Here is a 27,500-nt window from a genome sequence, read left to right on the forward strand (position 1 = left end):
AGGAGAGAGAGAGAGAGAGAGAGAGAGAGAGAGAGAGAGAGAGAGAGAGAGAGAGAGAGAGAGAGTTCTTCTCTTTCTTTTTAGTGGATCAGACGAGATGGGTGGCCTCTATCGACTTTTCCAGGAACTGGTCTGTGGCCACTGCGTTTCGGAGGCAGGCAGGCAGGGAACCAGTCCAGGACTTTATATACTTTCCAGCAGCAGGTGGTGCTTCTGTTTTCGTCTTATTTCCCCCTCTTTCTCGGTTCCTGGAAAGTGACTAATCTCTCTCTCTCTCTCTCTCTCTCTCTCTCTCTCTCTCTCTCTCTCTCTCTCTCTCTCTCTGTTTCCGCGGACTAGTAATGTTTTGATGTTGGATGCGGAGCGAAAATAATGTGTGTTCGGGGAAGTTCCTGCGGCGCCGTTGTCAGGACTTGGGGTAACATAACTCAGCCTATTGCGTTTGTAACAGCTGACATACTCACAGCCAAATATACAGTTGTATATGTATGTGTGTGTATATGTATGTATATATATATATATATATATATATATATATATATATATATATATATATATATATATATATATATATATATATATATAAATATATATATATACATACACACATACATACATACATAAATATACATATGTATGCATGTATGTATGTGTAATTAAATATGTATAATTAAATACATACATGTATATATATATGTGTGTGCGTGCGGCTGGGATCATTGTCTTTTCCTCAGGAGCCAAATCTTTAAGAAGGATACAAAAATGGCATGAACTTTTTTTTGGGGGAAAATAAATACATACTTTCAACGTCTGGCTCTTTTATTTGTATATTATGTATATATTTTTTCTCTCTCTCTCTTTTAACAGTATGCCATCTTCCCTAACAAGGAATGAGCATCTGATGATACTCCTCATGACCCAATTGGTTGATTAACAAAATTACGAAATCGTGATAAAGCGTGAGAATTTTATCAAACTGCTTTGCACTAACATAGAAAGGAACGGTTGTCCAAGGTTATGAAAACAGGCGAAGACTTTTCAAGTGGATTGTTATTATGTATCTGTTAAAGGATTAGTTAATGTGTAATGCCAATTTCTATCCAACGGTTTTGTTGGTCAACAACTCTTTAAAAAAAAATGTACGTTGGAAAATGTAATGTTTCTCATATGTTCCATAAATCATTGCCGTTAGGAGTTCGACGCAGGACCCTCACGCTTGATAATAAACTTGAAAGAAACATTACAGACATCAGTAATGAAGGGAAACTGAAGGAGGAAGCGATCGGAAGGATTGAATTCCCTCGACGCAGAGTAGATCGCCATCAACTGCGAAGAGGGGTTGAGCCCTCTGATACGCATTCCTCTCTTCTTGCAGAAGCACAGAAGCAGTGGTAAGGGCAAGCACGGAGGAGGAGGAGGAGGAGGAGGAGGAGGAGGAGGAGGAGGAGGAGGAGGAGGAGGAGGAGGAAGAAGAGAGTAGCAAGTAAGGAAGCAAGCAGTAGCAAGGGAAAGCGCGGTGGTAGGAGTAGGAGGAGGAGGAGGAGGAGGTGGAGGAGGAGGAGGAGGCAGAAGAGAGTAGCAAGCAAGGAAGCAAGCACGCAGCTCAGCTTCACAGTTCCTTAAAGATGCAATCGCCACACGAACTCGTAGGGGACAGGGAGCGGCGTCCTGAGGGCGCCCAGGAATTCATAGCTACAAGTCGCCTCCTCTGCAGATTTGATTGACAGCGCCTGGCTCCGACGTCGAAGAAAAGAACAGGTATAAAGAAGGAGGGGAAAAGAGAAGGAGAAGATAAACAGACAATAAACACGGCATGAGTTGATAAGATATGACGCGGGGGTGGGGGGGGGTTCATCCAGAGAGAAGGTTTTGGTCTCATGGTGAATGCCTGAGAGGGATTCTAAGCGCGATGTGCCATTTTGGAATTAACGATTCCAAAATGTCATCATGACACAGTATGTATATATATATATATATATATATATATATATATATATATATATATATATATATATATATATATATATATATATATATATATATATATATATATATATATATATGTGTGTGGGTATATATACTAGGTGTATGTATATGTATATATGTATGTATGTATTATGTGTTTTCAAGGGTGCGTGTATGTATGTAATAAACACAAATCTTACACAAAAATTCCCATCCCCTCAGTTATACACTAACCTTTTAGACTTAACGTCGTCCAGCCCAAGACCAGCCTCTCTCTCTCTCTCTCTCTCTCTCTCTCTCTCTCTCTCTCTCTCTCTCTCATTTCAGATAAAAAAGGAAAAAAAGACGGAGGTGATGAGGAGAAAAGAGGATGGAGAAATTACCTGTTTCTCAAGTATGTAATCTCTCTCTCTCTCTCTCTCTCTCTCTCTCTCTCAATTTTTCCCCCTCTCAAATCTTACACGGAATCTCCATTAAGCAACGATGGTTTTATTTACCAACGAATTCCAAAGCTATCGGAGAGGTTAATATCGCTTAATGACACAGATGGGTCGTTCCCGACTTCGCCTCTCTCAGCTACACAAAAAAAAGAATAATTATAATATCAAATAAATAAATAAATTAATTAAAAAGATATTCATAAATTGTAATAAAATTATGTCCATTAATTGTAATGGAAGACACAACTCATTTTAGTTTTCTGTAAAAGAAAACTATTGTGCCGGCTTTGTCTGTCCGTCCGCACTTTATTCTGTCAGGATTTTTTTCAATCCGTCCTCAGATCTTGAAAACTACTGAGGCTAGAGGGCTGCAAATTGGTATGTTGACCATCCACCCTCCAATCATCAAACATACCAGATTGCAGCCCTCTAGCCTAGGTAGTTTTTTTATTTTATTTAAGGTTAAAGTTAGCCATAATCGTGCTTCTGGCAACGACATAAGATAGGCCACCAACGGGCCGTGGTTAAAGTTTCATGGGTCGCGGCTTAGACAGCATTATACCGAGACAACAGAAAGATAGATCCATTTTCGGTGGCCTTGATTACACGCTGTAGCGGCTGTACAGAAAACTCGACTGCGTACAAGAAACTTGGGAGCATTTTTTACTTTTTTTTTTTTATTCTGTCAATCAACCAAATGCCAATGGAAGTAATTCTTAGCCATTCGGAGCTGCAAAAAACTAAATAAATAAATAGATAAATAAATAAATAAGTAAATAAATAAATAAATGAATAAATAAATTAATTAATTACTTAAAGAGATATCCATAAATTGTAATAAAAAGTCAATTAATTATAATGAAACCAGCAATTTTTTTTTTTTTTTATTCTGTCAATGAAATGTCAATGGAAGTAATCCTTCGCCTTTCGGAGTTACCCAAAAAGAATAAATAAATAAACAAATAAATCAATCAATCAGTCAAAACGGTGTCCATAAATTACAGTAAAAAAAAGTTGTCAATTAACTGTTATGGAAGCAACAACTCTTTTTCTTCTACTTTAATTCTGTCAATCAAATGTCAAAAGGAAGTAGGCTTTCATCGTCTGCTGTCTACTTAAAATGAAAGGAATTTTTCAGATCAATATAGGAAATTCGACCTACAATTGTGACATACAAGAATCCACTGAATAATGTATGTATTAAAAAAAGAATGATTCAAAGGAATGATTCAATCAATCTCCTGAGCTTTCAGTAAACGTCAATCTTATTTAAAAACTGTATCGATCAACTCATCAACTGAGCACAGCAGGGTTGAATATAGTGTATAAAAAAAGATTTAAAGGAATGATTCAATCAATCATCCAAGCTTTCAATAAACGCCCACCTTATTTAAAAACTGTATCGATCAACTCATCAACTAAGCACAGCAGGGCTGAATGAATCTCTCGCGCTGTCAATCCCGTGCAGCTGATCGCTGTCAGACCTAATCAATCTATTTTCGCAGCATTTCCGCTGCCCGGAAGAGTCCCGGGCAGCTCAGTCGAGTGAATGGGCTCTAATGAATCTGTTTCAGTCGAACTGAACTGAAGATAGAATTTAGGCCACAGGCCAAGCGCTGGGACCTATGGGGTCATTCAGCGCTGAAACGGAAACTGACAGTAAAAAGGTCTGAAAGGCGTAACAGGAGGAAAACCTCAAAGCAGTTGCGCTATGAATCAATCGTTAGGAGAGGGTGGAAAGTAAGATGGAAGAAAGAGAATAGGAAAGGAGGTACAGCAAAAGGATCGAAAGGGGTTGCAGCTAGGGGGCCGAAGGCACGCTGCAAAGAACCTTCAGTAATGCCTGCAGTGCACCGCATGAGGTGCATTGACGGCACTGGCCCCCTGAGGGGGGGAAACGAACTTACGGACTCGGTTGCAGCTCCATTACGTTAATGGGGTCTTAATGTAATCATGTAATCTGATCGCATGAACTAAGTCAACAAAAGCCGCTGTCATTACATTCTCGTAGTTCTACTAAGGTAATCAATCTCTCTTTTGTGTCTGAGCCAACAGACTCTATACATTCCTGTTTAGCTAAATAAATGAACCAGGACTTTATATAAACTCTAGGTGAATCACTGTCCTTATCTGTCCTCGGGGTGAGTCATACCAATCTATAAAGAAGCAGCTAAATAGAGGAAATTTATCTACAATGAAGCAGCTACATAGAGGACGTTCATTATAGTTATAATACAATTAGGATGGAATAATAAAATTCATTGTAAAATGTCACTCCGGGTGATTCATTCTCGAGTGGCCAGACCTAAAACTCAGGTGCTAAATTTGGTGTAATTCGATGAAACTTCCGTTTAGTGACGCGATTCAGGAGAGAGAGAGAGAGAGAGAGAGAGAGAGAGAGAGAGAGAGAGAGAGAGAGAGAGAGAGAGAGAGAGAGATAATTTGTGGAAAAAAAAATTTAGAACACAAATTTCATGACATATCGACAAATCCCAAACGGTCATAACATTGAAATGCACGTGTTTTAAAAGAGAGAGAGAGAGAGAGAGAGAGAGAGAGAGAGAGAGAGAGAGAGAGAGAGAGAGAGAGAGAGAGAGATAATACCATAGCAATAACCAATACAGTGACAGACCAACAAACAACAACACAGTTAATCCAAACATACAACTTCTTAATTCATTTATTAGCAAAACAAACGCCCAACCTATCCCCACCCGAAAAAAAAACACACACACACACCAGACACTGGCCTTCATGAACCATGAAAATGTCAGCCAAGGTCACCCACACACACACACACACACACACACACACACGACGTCTGCATGAAGGCACTTGGCAAAACAATCCACAATGAGGTACGTGGTAACTGCCAGTGCAAATATAGACTTCAGCCAGCAACGGTTGTCATGAAAGGGGAAGGGGCAACAAGAATATTGTTTGCTGAGTGAGGGAAGGGGAGAGGATGAGGATGAGGAGGAGGAGGTGGAGGGAGAAGGGTAGAGGGGAGATACTAAAGAGGGGTTCCCAAACACATGGACGTCTAGACAACTGGGACATGAGATGTAATACTGAATTGAGTGAGGGAAGTTGGGGAAGGAGGAGGGGTTGGGGAGGGGAGGGGAGATTAGGAGGAGGGGGAGGAGGATGAGAGGGAGGGGATAATTCTGCAATGGGAGGAGTTAGAGGCACAGATCAGACGCGGCGGAGGGGGAAGTGCTTTCGAGGGGTGGCCCGTGGGAAAGGGGTGGGGAATTGGGGAGGAGGGGGAAGGAAATGGAATCATGAGATTGGCGGGAAGGGGAAGAGGAAGGAGAGAACGAGGGATTAACGACGTTGGTCAGTTAGGACAAGACCGGAGGCGGAGGGTCGGGGGAAGGGGGAGGGGGGAGAGGCGAAGGATTCTGAGGGGGTGGGGGCCTGGGAGGGGGGCGAGGAAGGAATTGGCAAATAGGCAGAGCAACGGCAACCTTGAACTTCATTCTCCGAGTTCACAGAGAGAGAGAGAGAGAGAGAGAGAGAGAGAGAGAGAGAGAGAGAGAGTATACAGCAAAATTTTGTATTATTAGTGACACTTCAGTGTCTTTTAAAAAGTAGATTTCCCAGAGAGAGAGAGAGAGAGAGAGAGAGAGAGAGAGAGAGAGAGAGAGAGAGAGATTGAATGAACTTGAGCATAAAAAAAAAACAGATTATGCCACAGAGAAGGAACAAATAAAAAAAAAAAACAATCATTTCGATTTAAATCAAATCGAAAATGACATTTTCGTCACCCATATGACATTTGACATTCTCGTTTTGCTAAGCAACGGAGGGAGAAATGTAATTAATTAATGGTGACGCTAGTAATTCATTACGATGAATCATACGGGTGATAAAATCTATGTTTGTAGCGCATTGTTGAGTTCCTGGTATACCCGCCTTTGAAGTACCGCGATGCTTAACTAAGCCCAAGTTTGTGATTGAAATTTGTTTATTATTTGCCTATAATGTTTTTTTTTTTTCACGAAATGATAAACCGCCAGAGTTGCAGTGAATCCAGAAAGATTTGTTTATTAAATGCGCTGCTTCTGTTGCCATTAATATTATTACCATGTTACGACAACATAAGCCAAAATAGCATTTTATTATTATTATTATTATTATTATTATTATTATTATTATTATTATTATTATTATTATTATTATTATTATCTTACAACGTTATAAGCCAAAAATAGCATATCATTGATATTATTATATTCTTACAACAATACACACACACACACACACACACACATATATATATATATATATATATATATATATATATATATATATATATATATATATATATATATATATATATATATATATATACTCCGGCAAATAAAATCAGCAGTGAGAGAAGAGAGAAAAAAAAGATGTGAGGAGGTAGAAAAACTACACAAATGAACTAAGTCTAAGGAAAACGGTGGGGGAGAAACATCGTAAAAAAATACAAACAAAAAAATACAAAGAAAGAAAAAAAAACTCAGCTCCCCACAGAACTTTTTTGTAATGCAGAGAAGGCTACCGTTTGCCTCTCTCTCTCTCTCTCTCTTTCTCTCTCTCTCTCTCTCTCTCTCTCTCTCTCTCTCACATGACTGCCTTCGACGGTACGAAAATATCCTTACGTTTTTCTTATCCTTCCTTCCTCCCCCCCAAAACCACCGATTCTCATTCTTCCCCCTACCGTACCCCACCCACCCACCCACCCCTTTCCATTCCATTCCCTTCCATCAAATGAAGAAGAGAGAGAGAGAGAGAGAGAGAGAGAGAGAGAGAAAGGAGGAATGAGAGAGAAGAAGAAAGCAGGAACGAGAGAGAGAGAGAGGGAGAGAGAGAGAGAAGAAAAGAGGAATGAGAGAGAGAGAGAGAGAGAGAGAGAGAGCGAGAGAGAGCGAGAGAGATAAAGGAGGAATGAGAAAGAGAGAGAGCGAGACAGAGAGAGAGCGAGAAAGAGAGAGAGAGAGAGCGAAGAAAGGAGGAGAGAGAGAGAGAGAGAGAGAGAGAGGAATGAGAGAAGAGAGAGAGAGAGAGAGAGAGAGAGAGAGAGAGAGAGAGAGAGAGAGAGAGAGCGAAGAAAGGAGGAGAGAGAGAGAGAGAGAGAGAGAGAGAGAGAGAGAGAGAGAGAGAGAGGACACGGTCCAATGCTTCCTGCTACGAGAACTCTCGCCGGGACGTCCTGCCGTACATAAAATTATGAGATGACGTAATGAGGATGAGGATGATGGTATGATGATGAGGATGATGATGAGGGGGTTCAGCCACTCTCATTATCACCATTTTCTTGCGATGGGAGAAGCCGGGGGACTTTGATGGTGATGATAGTGACGGTCTTAGAATGATGATGATAAAAGTGATGACGGTCAATGAACAATGACAATTTAGTTCTTGCAGATTATAATTATTATAATGATTATGATGATGATAATGATGATGATGAAGGGGGGACGGACACGCACACATGCCTTTTTCATTGCAATTTACTGACCAATAAATTAATAATAATGAATATGCAATTTCTGAGATAAAAAAATTTAAATATAACTAATATATCAGTATCGTAAAACACTTATATCACCAGTTTATTTACATAACTGAAACAAAATCAATAAAAACCCGTCTTGGTACGAAATGAAAATAGACAATCGTCATCCACGTCATTCCCTCCCTATGAAAACATAACGCTAATATTTAATTATCTCGCGCCCTCGAAACCGTGTCTGAGACTCTGGCTTCGACTTAGGCCTTCGGAGATTTGTTACGCCACTCGCACTTGGACGAAGTCGGAATAACCAAGGACTTTGGGAATGACGACGTGGTGACGTTCGGGGGTAACGTAATCCCGGGACCCACTTTCCTGCGTAATCCTAAAGAAAGAAAATGTATCTAAAGCCGTCGCCAAGTTTCGAACGAACGTCACTCGGAAAACGAGCGATTAATTTTTGACGAGCGGCGCTAAAGCGCTTCTCGAAATTATTAACCGTTGGGTTCTTTCTTCGTCGAAACGCAGCAGAATGGATGCACAAGCAGAGTTGGGACAAATAAAGCTGACCTTCGGTCAAGTTCACACTTCGACCCCTATTATATGGAGACTGGGTCAACAAACTTGAAGGAAGAAGCGACCCCGAGTGGAGAATGACCTCGTTGGCGAGTCAGAAACGACCGATTTCAGCCTGAGTCCGAAATTTAAAACAATACTTGGGAGAGACAGAGAGACGTAACATTCAAGAGATACGTCCTTCGGACTTTGGACTTGAAATACGGGTCTCGCAACGACGGGACTTATGGATGACCCGATGAATGTTGGACTCGATGAAAGAGCCTCATGAACTTTGACCTCCAAGGACTTTCATTCATTGGATGTTGAACTTGATGTCAGCTTCTTTGAATGGATGGATTCTTGAACGTCTCGATGAATGATGAATTTGATGAGTGAGTCAGAAATTGAATCATTCATTAAATGCTTCTTTGATTGTGACTTGTGTCGACGATTTACTGATTCTTGGACTTAATAAACAAGCGATTAACCACAAAGACTATTCTCAAAGATTCTGTAAGGCGACTGTGGTGGCACACAGACTGAGAAATGACAGATCTTTAAAGTAATTTGTATTTTTCAGGTGCCAAGTCCAAATTTCATGCGTCAAGTCGAAATTTCAAGTGTCAGGTCGAAATTTAAAGTACCAAGTCCAAATTTTAAGTCCAAATTTCAAGTGTCAATTCCAAATTTCAAGTGCCAAGTCCAAATTTCCAGTGCCAAGTCCAAATTTCCAGTGCTAAGTCCAAATTTCAAGTGTCAAGTCCAAATTTCCCGTGCTAAGTCCAAATTTCAAGTGTCAAGTCCAAATTTCAAGTGTCAAGTCCAAATTTCCAGTGCTAAGTCCAAATTTCAAGCGTCAAGTTCAAATTTCAAGTGCCAAGTCCAAATTTCAAGTGCCAACTCCAAATTTCAAGTGTCAAGTCCAAATTTCCAGTGCTTAGTCCAAATTTCAAGTGTCAAGTCCAAATTTCAAGGGTCAAGTCCAAATTTCCAGTGCTAAGTCCAAATTTCTAGTACTAAGTTCAGATTTCCAGTGCCAAGTCCAAATTTCAAGAGCCAATTCCCAATTTCAAGCTTCAGTGTCACGTCAAGAGATTCCATTCCTAGTGACTGGATAAACATCTAATTCATACATTCCTGTTTTTCTCATTACGACATACTGCGCTACTCAATGTCATTACCCTCTCTCTCTCTCTCTCTCTCTCTCTCTCTCTCTCTTCTCATGACCTTCAGTACCTCGGCAGGTCAGACCTCTCTCTCTCTCTCTCTCTCTCTCTCTCTCTCTCTCTCTCTCTCTCTCTCTCTCTCTCTCTCTCTACCTACGCTTCTCGAACTTAGCCCCGCCCCTTCTCTCCTTCTAGGCCAATCACCCCGGTGAATACAAAACGGGGGTACGATTTGAGTCCTTCAACTTTGCGCGAGATTTTTGGTCCTTTGGCCGGGTCTAGGGACATTCTCTCTCTCTCTCTCTCTCTCTCTCTCTCTCTGTGTGTGAAAGGTCACCGAAGAAAAAAATGGAGACAGCAGTGGAAGACGTAAAGGGTCGCGGTAGACAAAGAAAATGATTAAGGAAGTTATGATAAAGCCCTTCGTCTTTCTTATTCCTGCTACTACTACTGCTACTGCTGCTGCTACTACTACTACTATTATTACTACTGATACTATCACTACAGACATATACAGGGAATACGTAGACAAGTAGGAATATACTTACCTGTACAATCAAGTCAGCACGCATACCAAGTAATAATAATATCGTTTACTAGATATACGGAAACACAAATATATATATATATATATATATATATATATATATATATATATATATATATATATATATATATATATATACCAATTCAGATGATAACGGAGATTAAAGAACCATACAATGAGAGAGAGAGAGAGAGAGAGAGAGAGAGAGAGAGAGAGAGAGAGAGAGAGAGAGAGAGAGGAGAGAGAGGTGAAGGAGGGAGGGGGTTCACAGCGTCATGCCACATCCGCTAACAGAATTTCCCGCTCATGCATAGCCACCCCCTTCCCCCTTCCCCTCCCCCTCCCAAAAAAGTATCAACAGTATCATGACATTCTGGTTTTCTGCCGCTTGGCCTAGAAACGGAAACGGAAAACAGAATCCTTCATTAATCTCAAAAGCACAAGCAAACGCACAAACACTATAGATCCTTATTTTCATCATAAACACACATACATACCAACATCAATACGTACAGGCGTATACAAATCACAGTATGTATATTTTTTTAATTATCACAAGTGCATGTGTAAATCCACACATGCTCAACAACACACATGGGAAATGTCTGTTCCAAAACTTACTATTTTGACCTTTCTGTCTCAAATGAATAAGGATAATTTTCTCTTGCGCTTGATTTGAAAGGGCAACGCTGCATGTCGCCAGACTTAGTTATTACGACAAGATTTTATTTATTTATTTTTTTTTTACGTAGGGAAGATTTCTGAATTTAGTAAAAATAATGAATTAGAAGAAATGAGATTGTGGAACTAGATAACCAGTATATGATCTAATTTCTTCCATTGATAATTATGAGGGGAATGTACTTAATAAGATTATGGCACTATATAACCAGTAAATGATCTAATTTCTGTTGACAAACAGTTATGAGGGGGAATGTACTTAATAAGATTATGGTGCAATATAACCATTATATGATCTAATTTCTGTTACTGACAAACAATTATGAGGGGGAATGTACTTAATAAGATTATGGCACTATATAACCAGTAAATGATCTAATTTCTGTTGACAAACAATTCTAATTTACAAGATTATGGTACAATATAACGAGTAAATGATCCAATTTCTGTTGACAAACAATTATAAGGGGAAAGGTACATATAATGTCGGTAAAGAAGGATTAAGGAGTCTATATGACGCTTCAAGGATTTGTCCTAACATCCGTCAGACACCCAAGAGTGAGATTCAAAAATATATATATAAAAAAATTACCCTCCAGCTTAACCCTACGCGAATGTCATGCCGGTCGGACACACAACAAACTTGGAGAAAAACAAAAACAAAACAAAAAATAAATCAAGCTGGGTGTGTCGCCCGCGATGAGTAATACATGAGAAAATGTTCCCGAAAGAATTCCAGCTCCCGAACATTTTCTCGATTCCCGGGAATCTCTTGTCATTTCGTCCCAGGGGACTTTGTAGCCATTATACAATTCTTGCGAAGGCATCAGATGCCTTGCTTTGCCTTCCTTCTCTCTCTCTCTCTCTCTCTCTCTCTCTCTCTCTCTCTCTCTCTCTCTCTCTCTGAGGTAATGTTCCTTTTACCTTTCAATAGATGAATTTTCTCTCCTTTTAAAGGGCGCGTTCATACTGAGAGAATCTCAACTCTCTCTCTCTCTCTCTCCTCTCTCTCTCTCTCTCTCTCTCTCTCTCTCTCTCTCTCTCTCTCTCTAAGGTAATGTTCCTTTTCCTTTTCGCTAGATGAATTTTCTCTCATTCTAATGGTCGCGTTCATACTGAGAGAATCTCAACGCTCTCTCTCTCTCTCTCTCTCTCTCAAATAATTTTCATTGATTCATTAAAACAATTACTAGTTATTAAGCAATTAATGAATTATACTACTTTCAAAAGAGTAACCAATCATATTTTTATTATATTTTTGGACGCCTTTATCTTAACAATCGTCTCTATCTATCTATCTATCTATCTATCTATCTATCTATCTATCTATCTATCTGTCTATCTATCAGTATTGAACGTTCTCAGCATTGCTGTTTAATGAGTTTCCTTCAAATTCAAATTAGATTTCTATAAGCCAACTTCACTTAGAATTCATTCAATACTGTTCTTGGAACAAATTTTTGTAAAGTAATACGTATTATATTTTTTAAATGTAATTTTGAAACGACATGATTACTTTTCAGAGAACTCCAGTCATTATGACGAATAATTAAATAAAAAACTATAAAAAGGTATTTATTTTAGTTATGAAAGCGAAGGTCTACCTGTTTCTATCCACACCTTGCGAAAAAGCCCTCTGGAAGTGTTGGTAATGTTTGTTTTGAGAGAGAGAGAGAGAGAGAGAGAGAGAGAGAGAGAATGTGTGATTTACTGATAAATAAAACAAGAACGCTATAGCAGCGAGAGCGAACAGCGCATGCGCGCTACATGACCACTCGCAGGAACGGAACGCAAAAGAATAAAAAAATAAAAATAAAAAATTGATTCCTTGAAAAAGGGGTTGAATTTTCCAACGTACAAGACATTCGCATTTCTTGACAACGCCATTCCAGTGTGTTCCTTCCCATCCTCCCTCCTCCTCCTCCCCTCCCGGTGGAAAATTACACGTTTAATACGAATTTATAGCAATACAACTGGGAGGAAAAAAAAATAAAAGCGTTATCACTTTTCGGGGCAAATAACTGCGCTGCGACTCGTAAAAATGAAGAGCGTCGCCCATACATTGTAACCCGGCGTTCTGAAATGGAGTGATAAATTCCATACGCTTCAATTTTTCAGACGGAGCGCAAGCGTTCGAAGCTACTTTACGCAAATGCGTCAGTGATAGACGCTCTCGCGGCGTGAAGGAGGAATTTCACCTGGTCAATGAGGTGAAGTCACGCAATCGGGACACTACGCAAAAGAATTATTACGCCGTACGCAGAACGGTTGCCATAAACAAGTTGAATGTACGGGCGATCAAAAGGCACTTTTAAAATGTATGGGGGAGATTTTACGCCCCCGAAACGAGGACCTTCGTCGAAATCCGTAGACACTTCGGACGCATTTTTTAGCAGAAAGCGATACGAGGGAAATATTTGCTCGCCTGAATTGATTAGATTCTTAGGGTCGATGTGAAATTGTGACTGGAATGTTTTTTAACAAAATCATTGTTGTTTTTATGCTGACTCTAAAGTGTAGGTTATTTGCAGTTTACGAAATTATGGAGTTGTTTTTACTTTCTGTCTGAGGTATAGTGGGGTTGTTTTTACTTTCTGTCTAAAGTATAGTGGAGTTGTTTTTACTTTCTGTCAAGGTATAGTGGAGTTGTTTTTTTTCAAGGTATAATGGAGTTGTTTTTACTTTCTGTCTAAGGTATAATGGAGTTGTTTTTACTTTCTGTCTAAGGTTGTTGTTTTTACTTTCTGTCTAAGGTATAGTGGGAGTTGTTTTTACTTTCTGTTGTTTTACTTTCTGTCTAAAAGTGGAGTTGTTTTAGTCTAAGGAGTTGTTTTTACTTTCTGTCTAAGGTATAGTGGAGTTGTTTTTACTTTCTGTCTAAGGTATAGTGGAGTTGTTTTTACTTTCTGTCTAAGGTATAGTGGAGTTGTTTTTACTTTCTGTCTAAGGTATAGTGGAGTTGTTTTTACTTTCTGTCTAAGGTATAGTGGAGTTGTTTTACTTTCTGTCTAAGGTATAGTGGAGTTGTTTTTACTTTCTTCTAAGGTATAGTGGAGTTGTTTTACTTTCTGTCCAAGGTATAGTGGAGTTGTTTTTTACTTTCTGTCTAAGGTATAATGGAGTTGTTTTTACTTTCTGTCTATAGTTGTTTTTATAGGTATGGAGTTGTTTTTTACTTTTTCTGTTCTAAGGTATAGTTTTTCTTTCTGTAGTTTAGTGGAGTTGTTTTTAATGAATAAGGCAACGAATGAATAAGCAGCTAAAAAAAAAGACATATACATTCCAATATTAATTTGCACCAAACGCAAGAAAACGAAAAAGGAAATAAGAGAATATATAAAATTCTAATTAACGACAAAAGACAATTAGTAAACAGAGGAAGAAAAAAGAAACTGAAGAATGGGGAGAAAATAAAACCCTATTTAGCGATTTCCATAATTCGAACATACAGAAAAAATAACAGGAAAAATATAAAAATTAGAAGAGATATAAAAATCAAAAGAGAAAAAAATACTACATACATCTGGTTTGGACGTTACCTAGAAAAACGAGCAGGCAGGACAGACGGGCAAAACAGGTTGTCCTGTCAAGACCTGCTGACCCTCCAATATAGCTCGAGTGCGACGCCAGAGGACGGATGCGCCAGTTTCCAGCAGGAAAGGGTCGACCTTGAGAAAGGAGGGCGACCTCTGACCTTCGGCGAAGAATAGATTTTATTACACACTGCGAGGCTGCATCCAGCGTTTCTTACACCCGTGGATGATGGCGTCTAACACTCCACTCTCACTCTCTCTCTCTCTCTCTCTCTCTCTCTCTCTCTCTCATTTCAAGGTGGGACAAAGAAATGGAAAAGATAGCAAAAGGACAAAAGATGCTTGGTGGTGTGTGTGAGAGAGAGAGAGAGAGAGAGAGAGAGAGAGAGAGAGAGAGAGAGAGAGAGAGAGAGAGAGAGAGAGAGAGAGAGAGATCTTAAGGTGGGATGATGTAAATGGAAAACACAGCAAAATAAAAAAACATGCTTTGAGAGAGAGAGAGAGAGAGAGAGAGAGAGAGAGAGAGAGAGAGAGAGAGAGAGATTTTAAGGTGGGACAATGCATATGGAAAAGATAGCAAAACGACAAAACATGCTTTCTGTGTTTCTTCCAAATGAGAGAGAGAGAGAGAGAGAGAGAGAGAGAGAGAGAGAGAGAGAGAGAGAGAGAGAGAGAGCTCGAATACGCTTAGACGGACACAGAATCATCCCAGCTCCCCAATTTCCAAGTCATGAAACTTACGTTTAAGTGCCGCTACAATGAATGGCGTCGTTTGATGCCGTGTGTGCGTGTTTTTGTTTGTGTGTGTGTGTGTGTGTGTGTGGAGGGGAGAAAGGGGAGGGGTTAATATAGTGCAGGGGAAGGGAGGGGAGGGGGATAGGACCCCACTGTTCATTCTAGAAATACGAATAAGTCCTTTGCCATATGGTGCCACACAGGTGGGAGTGGGGGTTGGGGGAAGAAGAGGTGGAGGGGGAAAGCGAGTGGGTGGTGATGCCCGTGGTGTCAATAACTGCAAATCAGAAGGAATGAGAGGAAGGACGAGAATAAAACACATAACAAAGAGAAATAAAGGAATACAACACAGACGAAAGAGGAATACAGAAAAATGGCAGGACTGGTTCAGAAAGAGCAGAAAAGCGTGAAATTGGGAGTTAAAGACAAGGAAGACACAATGGCAAAATAAAAGAAAAAGAAAGGATAATAGAAACAGAATGACGATCGAGGGGAAAGAGAAATGAATCAAAATGTTGACAGGTGAGTGGACCCGCCATTCCGCTCCTACGAAATCACCCGAGTCAATATTTACCCCCAAAAACCGTAGTAGCGTGAAAGGGGCATTTATCTGACCCAGTGAAAATATCGGAAGCACGCAAGCAAAGGAATATGGGTAAACGCAGAGAGAGAGAGAGAGAGAGGGAGAGAGAGCTTGCAAGCACGAAGGATGGGGTTGGAGGAGGAAGAGAGGGGAGGATGAGGAGGGGGAGGAGGAAGAGAGGGGAATGGTAGGTGGGAGACAGGGAAAGAGAGAAATTGCACTGCAAAAGGATATTTCTTCTCCCCCTCCTACTTCCCCTTCCTCTCTCTACTCACTCACTCTCTTTTTCTCCTTCTCTCTCTCTTTCTCTCCCTTTACCCTCCCCCGCCTCTCTCTCTCTCTCTCTCTCTCTCTCTCTCTCTCTCTCTCTCTCTCTCTCTCTCTGTGACTCTCTTTTAGCTATTGATCCTTCAGGGCTGAAGGTCAATGCCACGAAGAGGCGAATGACCCGCTTGCCACGCCTTCCTCCCTCCCACTACCCCACCCTCCCCTCCCCTCCCCTCCCCTCCCACAAGCTCTTTAAATCCACCTTACCCCACCCCCTCTCTGCCTGTCATGCCCCTACCCATCCTCCCTCGCACTTCAGAGCAATGTCCCTCCTCTCTCTCTCTCTCTCTCTCTCTCTCTCTCTCTCTCTCTCTCTCTCTCTCTCTCTCTTTACTCATGACCAGGGTCACTAGGCTGGATCTGGGAGAGCTCTCTTCCCAAAAGTAATGAAATACGCGTTGGAGTGCTTGTGCCTGCGCGCCTGCGGGCGCTCACACGTGCATGCGCGCGCGTGAGAGAGAGAAAGAGAGAGAGAGAGAGAGATGGGGGTTGGTTTGCGTAAATGATCCGCAGGCGTTGTTATGAATTCATGGCATTGTATTTGGTGCCTGGAAGGACTCTAGCCTCAATGGGATGGTGCCATTGTTACTTTCCAGCCACTCATAACAACAGCTGAATTACGATGTCATTAATGACTGCATAAAGAGTCAGGCTGCTAATGTCCCTCGATACACTACAACTACAACTGTTGTTGTTGTTGTTGTTGTTGTTCCGACGTAATACTAAGAGCTGACTCGGTTATACAATGCAATCATTCATGCCATTCAATCGCGAATCAAAGGGACAGACGAGAGTGTGTGTCTGTGTCTGAGAGAGAGAGAGAGAGAGAGAGAGAGAGAGAGAGAGAGAGAGAGAGAGAGAGAGAGAGAGAGAGTGTGTGTGTGAATCTATAATCGATAGTGGCCACGCTACTCAATCACTATACTTATCGCCATTGCTGAAAACGAAATCCACCTATTTCAACTCGAAAATTAGGCAGTTTATAAACTCAAAATTCTGCCAATTTCAGCTCGAAATTTAGGCAGTTTATCAACTCAAAATCCCAAAAACTTAACTAGAAATTTAGGCAGTTTATCAACTCAAAATTACAAAAACTTCAACTTGAAATTTAGGCAGTTTATCAACTCAAAATTCTACCAATTTCAACTCGAAATCTAGGAGGTTTATCAACTTCAAAACTCCACCAATTTCCACTCGAAATTTAGGAGGTTTATCACTTCAAAATTCCACAAATTTCAACCCGAAATTTAGGAAGTTTAGCAACTCAAAATTCCGCAAATATAACTCGAAATTTAGGCAGTTTATCAACTCAAAACTCCTCAAACTTCAACTCGATATTTCGACAGTTTATCAACTCAAAATTCTATCAAGTTCAACTCGAGATCTAGGCAGTTGATCACCTCAAAATTCCACAAATGCAACTCGAAATTTAGGCAGGCTTACCAACTCAGAATTCCACAAATATAACTCGAAATTCCGCAAATTTATATACTCAAAATTCCACAACTTCTAAGCTAAGGATATTTATCCATTTCCAGCTAAGAAAAAAAAAATTAATTCGTTCAATACGGAGGCCAAGGGGGAAGGAAGGCCACTTCAAGGTCAAACTGTTGTACCGTATTTGGAGAGCGTCTGAAAACCACCGCCCAGGCAAAGTTCCTTGACCTTCCCACCTCCGATAATCCTTTTTCCAAGCTGCTAATCAGACTGGCAGTGACCTTTTTAACGATCTTTTTGACCTTCCCGTTTGACAGCTTTCTTCTTGCGCATTCTTAGCTGTCGGCCGCTTGTGTGTATATGTATGTATGTATGTATGTATGTATGTATGTATGTATGTATGTATGTATGTATGTATGTATGTATGTATGTATGAGAGACCCTCGAAGATAAAATTCCCCAGTTCCTCCTCATACATTATGAAGCCATAACGAGTTCCCCAAGCAGACGTTAAATCGATTCCACACGTCTGTGTCCTGCCCGTGTCGTGTCTGTTAACGTCTGGTGGTCGACAGCAGACTTCCGCGTGAGGAACCCACAACATTCCCGGATGATTCGTCGGGCATTGGCGTTGCTATTCTCGTCTGTGTTGCAATTTGTCTGTATCGTATTTTGCCTGCATTGTCGTGTATTGCATTTTGTCTGTGTTACATTTTGACTGTACTGCATTTTGTCTGTATTGCATTGTCTGTGCTGCATTCTGCCTGTATTGGATTTTGTCGTGTGCTGCATTCTGACAGTACTGCATTTTGTCTGTATTGTCGTGTATTGCATTTTGTCTGTATTACACTTTGACTGTACTGCATTTTGTCTGTATTGCATTGTCTGTGCTGCATTCTGCCTGTATTGGATTTTGTCGTGTGATGCATTCTGACTGGATGATTTGTCTGTATTGGTATTGCATTTTGTCTGCATTGCATTTTGTCTATTGCATTTTGTCTGTAATTTTGTCTGTATTGTATTGTTTGCCTGTATTGGATTTTGTCGTATACTGCATTCTGACTGCACTGCATTTTGTCTGTATTGTCGTGTATTGCATTTTGTCTGTATTACACTTTGACTGTACTGCATTTTCTCTGTATTGCATTTTGCCCGTACTGCATTTTGTCGTATATTGCATTTTGTCTATATTGCATTTTGTCGTGTATTGCATTTTGTCTGTACTGCATTCTGTTTGTATTGCATTTTGTCTGTACTGTATTTTGTCTGCATTGCATTTTGTCTGTACTGCATTCTGTTTGTATTGCATTTTGTCTGTACTGTATTTTGTCTGTATTGCATTTTGTCTGTACTGCATTTTGTCTGTATTGCATTTTGTCTGTACTGCATTCTGTTTGTATTGCATTTTGTCTGTGTGATTTGTCTGCATTGCATTGACTGCATTTTGTCTGTATTGCATTTTGTCTGTACTTGTCTGTTTGTATTGCATTTTGTCTGTACTGTATTTTGTCTGCATTGCATTTTGTCTGTACTGTATTTTGTCTGTATTGCATTTTGTCTGTACTGCATTCTGTTTGTATTGCATTTTGTCTGTACTGTATTTTGTCTGCATTGCATTTTGTCTGTACTGCATTTTGTCTGTATTGCATTTGTCGTGTATTGCATTTTTGTCTGTACTGCATTCTGTCTGTATTGCATTTTGTCCATACTGCATTCTGTCTGTATTGCATTTTGTCTGTACTATTCTGTTTGTACATTTTGTCTGTACTGTATTTTGTCTGCATTGCATTTTGTCTTACTGCATTTTGTCTATATTGCATTTTGTCGTGTATTGCATTTTTTGTACTGTATTTTTGTCTGTATTGCATTTTTGTCCATCTGCATTCTGTCTGTATTGCATTTTGTCCATACTGCATTCTGTCTGTATTGCATTTTGTCTGTACTGCATTCTGTTTGTATTGCATTTTGTCTGTACTGTATTTTGTCTGCATTGCATTTTGTCTGTACTGCATTTTGTCTATATTGCATTTTGTCGTGTATTGCATTTTGTCTGTACTGCATTCTGTCTGTATTGCATTTTGTCCATACTGCATTCTGTCTGTATTGCATTTTGTCGTTACCTTACATGATTCCATCGATGTCATTATTGACATGAGTTGGATAAGTGAGAGAAGCAATAAAATAAATAGTATACTCGTATAGAATAGTATACAGAAATGGTTTCTTCTCGAATGCCTTCGCAAATGGCCAATGTTATCATCGATAAGTCCGGCTAGATGAGTGTAATTTGTATTCAACCGGAAGGCAATTCATAATTTTAAGACGGCGATAAACACCAAGAAACAGCAATACACTTGACTATTTTAATCATGTATTCATATATTCACACTGGCACGTACAGTGTGTATGTCTGTATGTATGTATGTGTATATATATATATATATATATATATATATATATATATATATATATATATATATATATATATATATATATATATATATATATATGTATATATATATATATATAATTATACATATATATGTGTATATATATATATTATGTATATATTTACTATACTATGATCGTCCTTTGATAAATCAATAACATATCTGTTATGTAAGAGGTAAAGACCGCTGTCATGTTAAATCGCAAATGCATCTGTAAATAAATCCTGAGCGTCAAGTGACCGACGCCTCGGGGACTCACACAGCAATGCCGTCTTCATGCAAGCGCACACATACATTCTGTAACGCTCAATGTCGAAAAGCTTCATCCAGTATTCACGACGCCACTAAGACGCGTGCGAGAATGGTTTAGCGCCGACCTGAGCTTTTAATACCGATGTGAACTCATTCTTGACTAAGGAAAACAAGAATAAAGATAATTCACTCTTGACTTGAAAAAATTCAATTTGCGCTTCAAGTAATGTATTATTCATAATCTTCATGACTTCTGACAGCATAATTCAACTCTAACCTTCTATCAGATCTTATGTCTTAACAAGTTTTGACATATATACGTCACAGGCATATAGCGAAGCTAGGCATTTCGCGAACTGCCTCAAATTCCAGGCAGGTAACGAAATGCCTTTAGGGACATTTGATCCCGCCAGGGGCTAGTACTAAACACGGCGGAATAGTGACTTACCTACGGTGTTTCGCCGTGTTTAGTATAGCCCCTGGGATGTCAAGTGTATTTCGCCGTGTTTAGTACTAGCCCCTGGGGGATCAAATGTCCCTAAGGGCATTTTGCTATCTGCCTGAAATTTCAGGCAGTTCGTGAAGTGCCCGGTTTCGCTATCTCCCTGTAACCTATAGGCCTATAAATCTACTGATCACTTTTTACAAGATACTTAAGTAATTGAAATAACCATTTCAATCTAAACAGCCACTTCAACTACAGAAGGGAATTACTGCTTATTGCATTAAGTAATGGAAATGTTGTACTTCCAAGACTCTCCCTGACAGATCTGAAACAGGAGCCATTTTTGTTCCACACAGCAATAAATATGCCTACTGCCAATCCTGACCCAGTTCTCACCCTTTTCTACAGGTATTACGTTGGACGATGCTCTCATGAGATTACCTCGAATCCTATCTCTCGTGCATCACAATTCTGTTGCATTTATGGCTCTCAGACTCCTGTGTCATATCTCGAGTAGATCTGGATACTTCAGTTCTAACATGAATTGGCTGTTTGCGTGTCAGCGAGGGCGCGCGCGCGCATGAGTGTAATCATATTTATAAAGCATATGGATGCATATCAGTGCTCAAATTTAATTTTGTTCTTACCAGAACCCGGTTGCTTGTGTAGTATTAAACGCCCTGTGTAAAGATCTGCATTCAATTCTATTCCGTACGTCTCTCTCTCTCTCTCTCTCTCTCTCTCTCTCTCTCTCTCTCTCTCTCTCTCTCTCTCTCTCTCTCTCTCTGTGTATGTATGTGTGTGTCTGTGGAGAGGAACGAGGTGATGATCGCTTGATACAATAAAAAAAATTTTCGAACCATCTGTTATACTCCCCTCTCTCTCTCTCTCTCTCTCTCTCTCTCTCTCTCTCTCTCTCTCTCTCTCTCTCTCTCTCCCCTTCCCAAGCAAACCCGACCCCAGAAGAAAATGATAAAGCGTTCCGGGACACTTGCTTCTAATTGCTTATTCCAGCAATAAATTCGCCTCGCTCACAAGACGAGGCTGCAATTTGTCTTGATTTAACCATAATTCCTTTTTTCTAATTCTTCTTATTTTCCACACATACAAAAAAAAAAGCATTTTAGAAAGTATTTTCATTTAGTCTATTTTTGTCTCTGGAGGATTCATATATATACTACAAGGAATTGTATAGGCTAGTTTTTTTTTTTACGTTACTTGGGACAAGTACTTGAGGTCCTATGCATCCCCGTGGGTGGCACAGGATATGACTGATTGATTGATTGATTGAATGATTGACTTGCGACAGAAGGTCTTTTCTAGAACTTCAATACTTTCCAGATTCTTATTTTCATCTAATTTTGACATTTGCTGACGTAATCATTATTGAGTTTTGGAACGCCTTTGCATAATAAAAACCTCAATAACACCAAATTGCTTCATTAATAATAAAAACTAAGCACGTAAAAAAATCCTTAGAGAGAGAGAGAGAGAGAGAGAGAGAGAGAGAGAGAGAGAGAGAGAGAGAGAGAGAGAGAGCACGCCATAGTTCTTATAAAATAACTGAACTCAGAGAGAGAGAGAGAGAGAGAGAGAGAGAGAGAGAGAGAAAGCAACCCACACCCACCCACCTAAAAGAAAAAAAAAACCTGAAAACTCGATTTTAATCAAATAAACAAACGGACGAAATGCTCCCGTAAGGATACAACAGCAGCCTGAAGGATACGAGTACTCTCTCCAAGGGCCTCGCTCTCTCACCCCAGAACCTCCTCCTCCTCCTCCTCCTCCTCCTGCTCTCCTTGCCCCCGAAAACCGGCGGTTTCAGGGTCAAAGTCCGCCATAAAGCGAACAAATGGCCCAGCCAGCCAGCCAGCCGACAAAAAAAAAAAAAAAAATAAGAGACAAGAGCGTTGGTGGTGGGAGGAAAAGAAGAATGGAAGAGGAGGAGGAGGAGGAGGGGGAGGTAGGGTGGAGGAGGGGGTGGGAGGAGGGGAGGTAGGGTGGAGGAGGGTGGGAGGAGGAGGATTGGGATGGGGAGGAGATGGAGGAGGATTGGGATGGGGAGGAGATGGAGGAGGAAGGGGGAGGAGGAGGTGGAGGATTAGGATAAGGAGAAGGTGGAGGGGAGGAGGTGGAGGCTAGTAGGGTGGTGGTGTAGGGGCAGGGACATGTATGGAAGGGCTTAGTACAGATGGGGGGGGAGAGAGAGGGGGAGAGGAGTGAGTGAGTGAGTGGGTGGCATTGGATCATATATCTTGGATGTACGTCTAGACGACGTTCAGACGAGGAGGAGGAGGAGGAGGAGGAGGAGGAGGAGGAGGAGGAGGAGGAGGAGGAGGAGGAGGAGGAGGAGGAGGAGGAGGAGCGGGTCCTTAATACCTCGGGAACCTGGCTGGCGAAGTGCCGGCGTCCTTGCATAGGATGTTATCCTTCCCAATTTCCCTTCCCCGGCAGCAGCACTCCTTCAGCGACGGACCCACATCCCCGATGCCCTCTCCCGCCGCTCGGGTCCTTTCTCGAGGTGCGGGCGTGGAGGGGTTTGGACTGACAAGATTCCTTCGGACGAATGCCCTTGACGCAGGCAGAGAAAGACGAAGAAAATATTTTAGGATTCAGGAAATGTATCCTACATTATTTTTTTGAATGCGTTCAGCATTAGGATATGGCTAGGAGTAAGTCCCAAGAGATCTGACAATCATCCTGATTTGCCTTATTTTACGATATAACTGATTCAGTTTTACAATGAAAAAAAATTATATTCGTTTCAAAAGGAGAATAACTGGAGGTCAAAAAGGGTAACTCCATAAGCGCAAGGAAAAACATAATTAGTCTACAAAGCGTCTCAGATATCCTAAATATCCTATGAAAGAAAAATCCTTTCCAGAGAAGGACAGACTTGGCAACTCTTACTTATTTCCACCCAAAACAAATTTTTTATTATCTTTTTTATTTCTCTCTTTCCGGCAACTTTGTCTACGAAATCTCTAGATTTTACAATTCTTTCATCTCTTACGTTTGCATTCCCAATTCTTCTTCTTCTTCTTCTTCTTCTTCTTCTTCTTCTTCTTTTCTTTCTCCTTTTATTTCTCTTTCTCTTTCTTCTTTTTCTTCTCTTTCTCTTTCTCTTTCTTTTTCTTTTTCTATTTCTTTCTCCTTCTTCTTCTTCTCCTCTTTCTCTTCTTCTTCTTCTTCTTCTTCTTCTTCTTCTTCTTTTCTTTTTCTTCTTCTTTTTCTTTTCTTTCTCCTTTTATTTCTCTCTCTTCTTTTCTTCTTTTCTTTCTTTTTTCTTTTTCTATTTCTTTCTCTTCTTCTTCTTCTTCTCCTCTTTCTCTTTCTCTTCTTCTTCTTCTTCTTCTTCTTCTATTTCTTTTTCTTTCTTCTTTTTCTTCTTCCTCTCTCTCTCTTTCTCTTTCTTTTTTCTATTTCTCTTTCTTTTCTCCTCCTACTTCTTCTTCTTCATTTGATCACTTCTTCTCTTTCTCTTCTTCTTCTTTTTCTTCTGAGGGGACTTCTTCTTCAGATACTTGTACTTGTATTGAAAAAACTCCTTCTTCTCCTTCTTTTTATTTTTTATTAAATAAAAAATAATCATTTTAACCGACAGATACCTGTTTTTGTTAAAAAAAAATGTTCTTTTTTTATTTTTTATAAAATAAAAATGTTAATCAAGTATTTTTAAGACTAAATATTTTTTATTAATATTTTATCTGATTAGTTACAAGACGAGAGTAGGTCCGGGCTTAGCACCAAAATAAATGAATGAATGAATGAATGAATGAATAAATAAATAAATACAAAATAAATAAATAAATAAAAAATAAATAAAAATAAATAAATAAATTAATTAATAAATAAATAAATAAAAAATAAATAAAAAAATAAATGAATAAATGAATAAAATAAATAAATGAATAAAATGAATGGATGAATATATAAAACAAATAAATAAATAAAGAAAAAGATAAACAAGCAAATAAATAAATAAAGAGATAAATAAGTATATAAATAAATAAAGAAAGAAAAAGAAAAACAAATGAATAAACAGAGAAAGAAAAAGATAAATAAGTGAATAATCAAATTAATAAAGAAACAAAACGAGAACACAAAGACCAACAGATCTCACTACACCACCAGTCGCGTGACTCAATGTCTTGAATACCTGAAATTCCTCAGAAAAGCTCCGCACACTTTCCTGTACAAAGGCCTTCTCCTAAATATATATATATATATATATATATATATATATATATATATATATATATATATATATATATATATATATATACCAAATCAAGACACCTAAAACAATTGACAAGAGAGTGCCCAAATGCTTGAGAGAGAGAGAGAGAGAGAGAGAGAGAGAGAGAGAGAGAGAGAGAGAGAGAGAGGCAGACGCGTCGACTACCCCCATGAAAACTTAGTGTCAGGTGAGTTTCGTCTTCTCAGACAAGACTTGTGAGTGTCTCGTGTCTCGCGAAAGATTAATGGCTGACGAAGTGAAACATCCCGGCCGAGGGAGACATCGAGAGAGAGAGAGAGAGAGAGAGAGAGGAGTGACACATCACCGGATGTGGAGAGAGAGAGAGAGAGAGAGAGAGAGAGAGGAGTGACACACCACCGGATGGAGAGAGAGAGAGAGAGAGAGAGAGAGAGATTCTTGGAGACAAAATGACACACCACCACATAGGAAACAGAGAGAGAGAGAGAGAGAGAGAGAGAGAGAGAGAGAGAGAGAGAGAGAGAGAGAGAGAGAGAGAGAGAATGTGAATGTCTGAGTGAAAAGCAAAGGACACATAAATGTCTGAGACCAAGAGGAGGAGGAGGAGGAGGAGGAGGAGGAGGAGGAGGAGGAGGAGGAGGAGGAGGAGGAGGAAAAGTACGAGAGGAAAGGAGGAGAAAGGATATAAGATGTGTTCACCACAACGATGAATTTATTTACTTGTTGGGATTATGAATAAAATAACTGTCGGTGCGTTCTGTTCGATCCAGGCTTTAAAAAATCATTATATTAAAAGAGGCAGCGTTCTTCGTCACATCTATATACATAAATATATATATATATATATATATATATATATATATATATATATATATATATATAATATATATACGTATATATATAAATATATATATAATATATATTTATATAGATCTCTATTATATATATAATATATATAGATAGATAGATAGATATGCATTTAACAGCCTTGGAAACTAGATGCAGCAGCCGCAGACAGGTAACTGAAGACAGCAAAAAGACAGGTGGCGTTACAGGTGTCACGTGACGTGGACAGGCACGCCTAAAGAGACTGAGACAACAGCGGTGGACGGTACATTGCGGCGCAGATAAACGGACAGAACGTGAGAAAGACAGTCAAGACAGAGGAGAAGAAGAAAAGATTATAAGGCAGACAGCCTGACAGAGAGAGAGAGAGACAGAACGCAGAAGACGGCAGAAACTGGGAGACAGAAATGAAACAGAATTTGACAGAGAAGTAGAATTTAACACTGACAGACGAACGGAGGAGAAAGTAAAAAGAGGTGATAAGTCTCCACTTAGAAGAAAAATAGACAGACAGACAGACAAAAAAAAAAAAAACGGTAATCAGACAGGAGAAGAGGACGGCAGGAGACTCCTTTCTGCTTTCCCCCATGACGGGTGCACCGTCAGCGAAACGTTCCTCCCGATTTCAAAGAGAAGAAATTGTGGAAAATATTTGGGTTGGCGAATTCAGATCCATTAACAAGGATATCTCGGAAATGATATACAGAAGCCCTTGTAGGCCTACGGAGGAGCTTCGCTTTCCCTCCCCCACTTTTCTTTTTCTTTTCTTTTTTTCTTTTTTTTTTTTCTTTTCCCTCTGCGCAGGACTCTAAGCCGTAGGCCTAATGTATGGCTTCTTCTTCCTCTTCTTTTTCTTTTGTGAAAAGTGACACTTATAAGCACAAAGAACAGCCTAGGCACGCATTCGTTCTCTCTCTCTCTCTCTCTCTCTCTCTCTCTCTCTCTCTCTCTCTCTCTCTCTCTCTCTCCCCTCTTCTTCTTCTTCCACGAAAACATTCGGTACGTCAAGTCTTTCAATACGGCCTCTAAAGCGAGCTAACAAAAGCGCTGACATCTCAGGAGATATAGGGAACGATTTAAAAAACAAACAATAGCTTTTATGAGGCGAGAAGCGTTCGAAAAAAAAGGAAATAAAAGTACGAAGCCGAAGTCACACGAAGGGAGTCGGGACGAGTACTGTTTCTTCCTCTTCTTCTCTCCGACAGAGGTGAAATGTTCCCCATGACCCGTGATTCTTAAGGATGTCCGAATCCATGTAATCGCATGTGACCTTCGTATCTGCATTGGGGAGGAGAGAGAGAGAGAGAGAGAGAGAGAGAGAGAGAGAGAGAGAGAGAGAGAGAGAAAAGAAGTGAGGCTACTTTGCATGCGTCATTTTGCCATCTGGCTTTTTATGTGGGTCAGGTCAGGTAAGGTCAGGTCTTTTACGATGGGATACTGGCATTGCTTCTTGGCCGGAAAAATTCCGCCACAGTAGAATTTTTCGAAGATGGAAAATTCTCCGCTGAAGTTGTTGGTGGAGTTGTGAGGAAGGGGGAATGGGGAGGAGGGAGGGGTTAGGTTTGGGAGTGGAGAAAGGGGGAGGTTTAGTTTCCGTCTTTAAACTTGATTACTGAAAGTGAAGTCTTCTAAAAAAAAAAATAATTATTTATCTACTAATACGTAAAACTTGTCAAACAAAAAAGTTTCTTCGGTGCAATCGCGTTTTCTGTACAGCCGCTACAGCATATAATCAAGGCCATCGACAACAGATATTTCTTTCGGTGGTCTCGGTATAATGCTGTATGAGCCGTGGCCCATGAAACTTTTA

The 27,500-nt window shown here is 39.9% G+C and overlaps 1 protein-coding gene across 1 annotated transcript in view; it reads right to left on the bottom strand.

Moving 5' to 3' along the window:
* Nucleotides 1–27,500, bottom strand: part of LOC136833242 (ecdysone-inducible protein E75-like) — a 450,973-nt gene that overhangs the window by 185,153 nt on the left and 238,320 nt on the right.

This window comes from Macrobrachium rosenbergii, chromosome 51 (genome assembly GCF_040412425.1).
Source record: "Macrobrachium rosenbergii isolate ZJJX-2024 chromosome 51, ASM4041242v1, whole genome shotgun sequence".
In the NCBI taxonomy this organism is placed as follows: Eukaryota; Metazoa; Arthropoda; class Malacostraca; order Decapoda; family Palaemonidae; genus Macrobrachium; species Macrobrachium rosenbergii.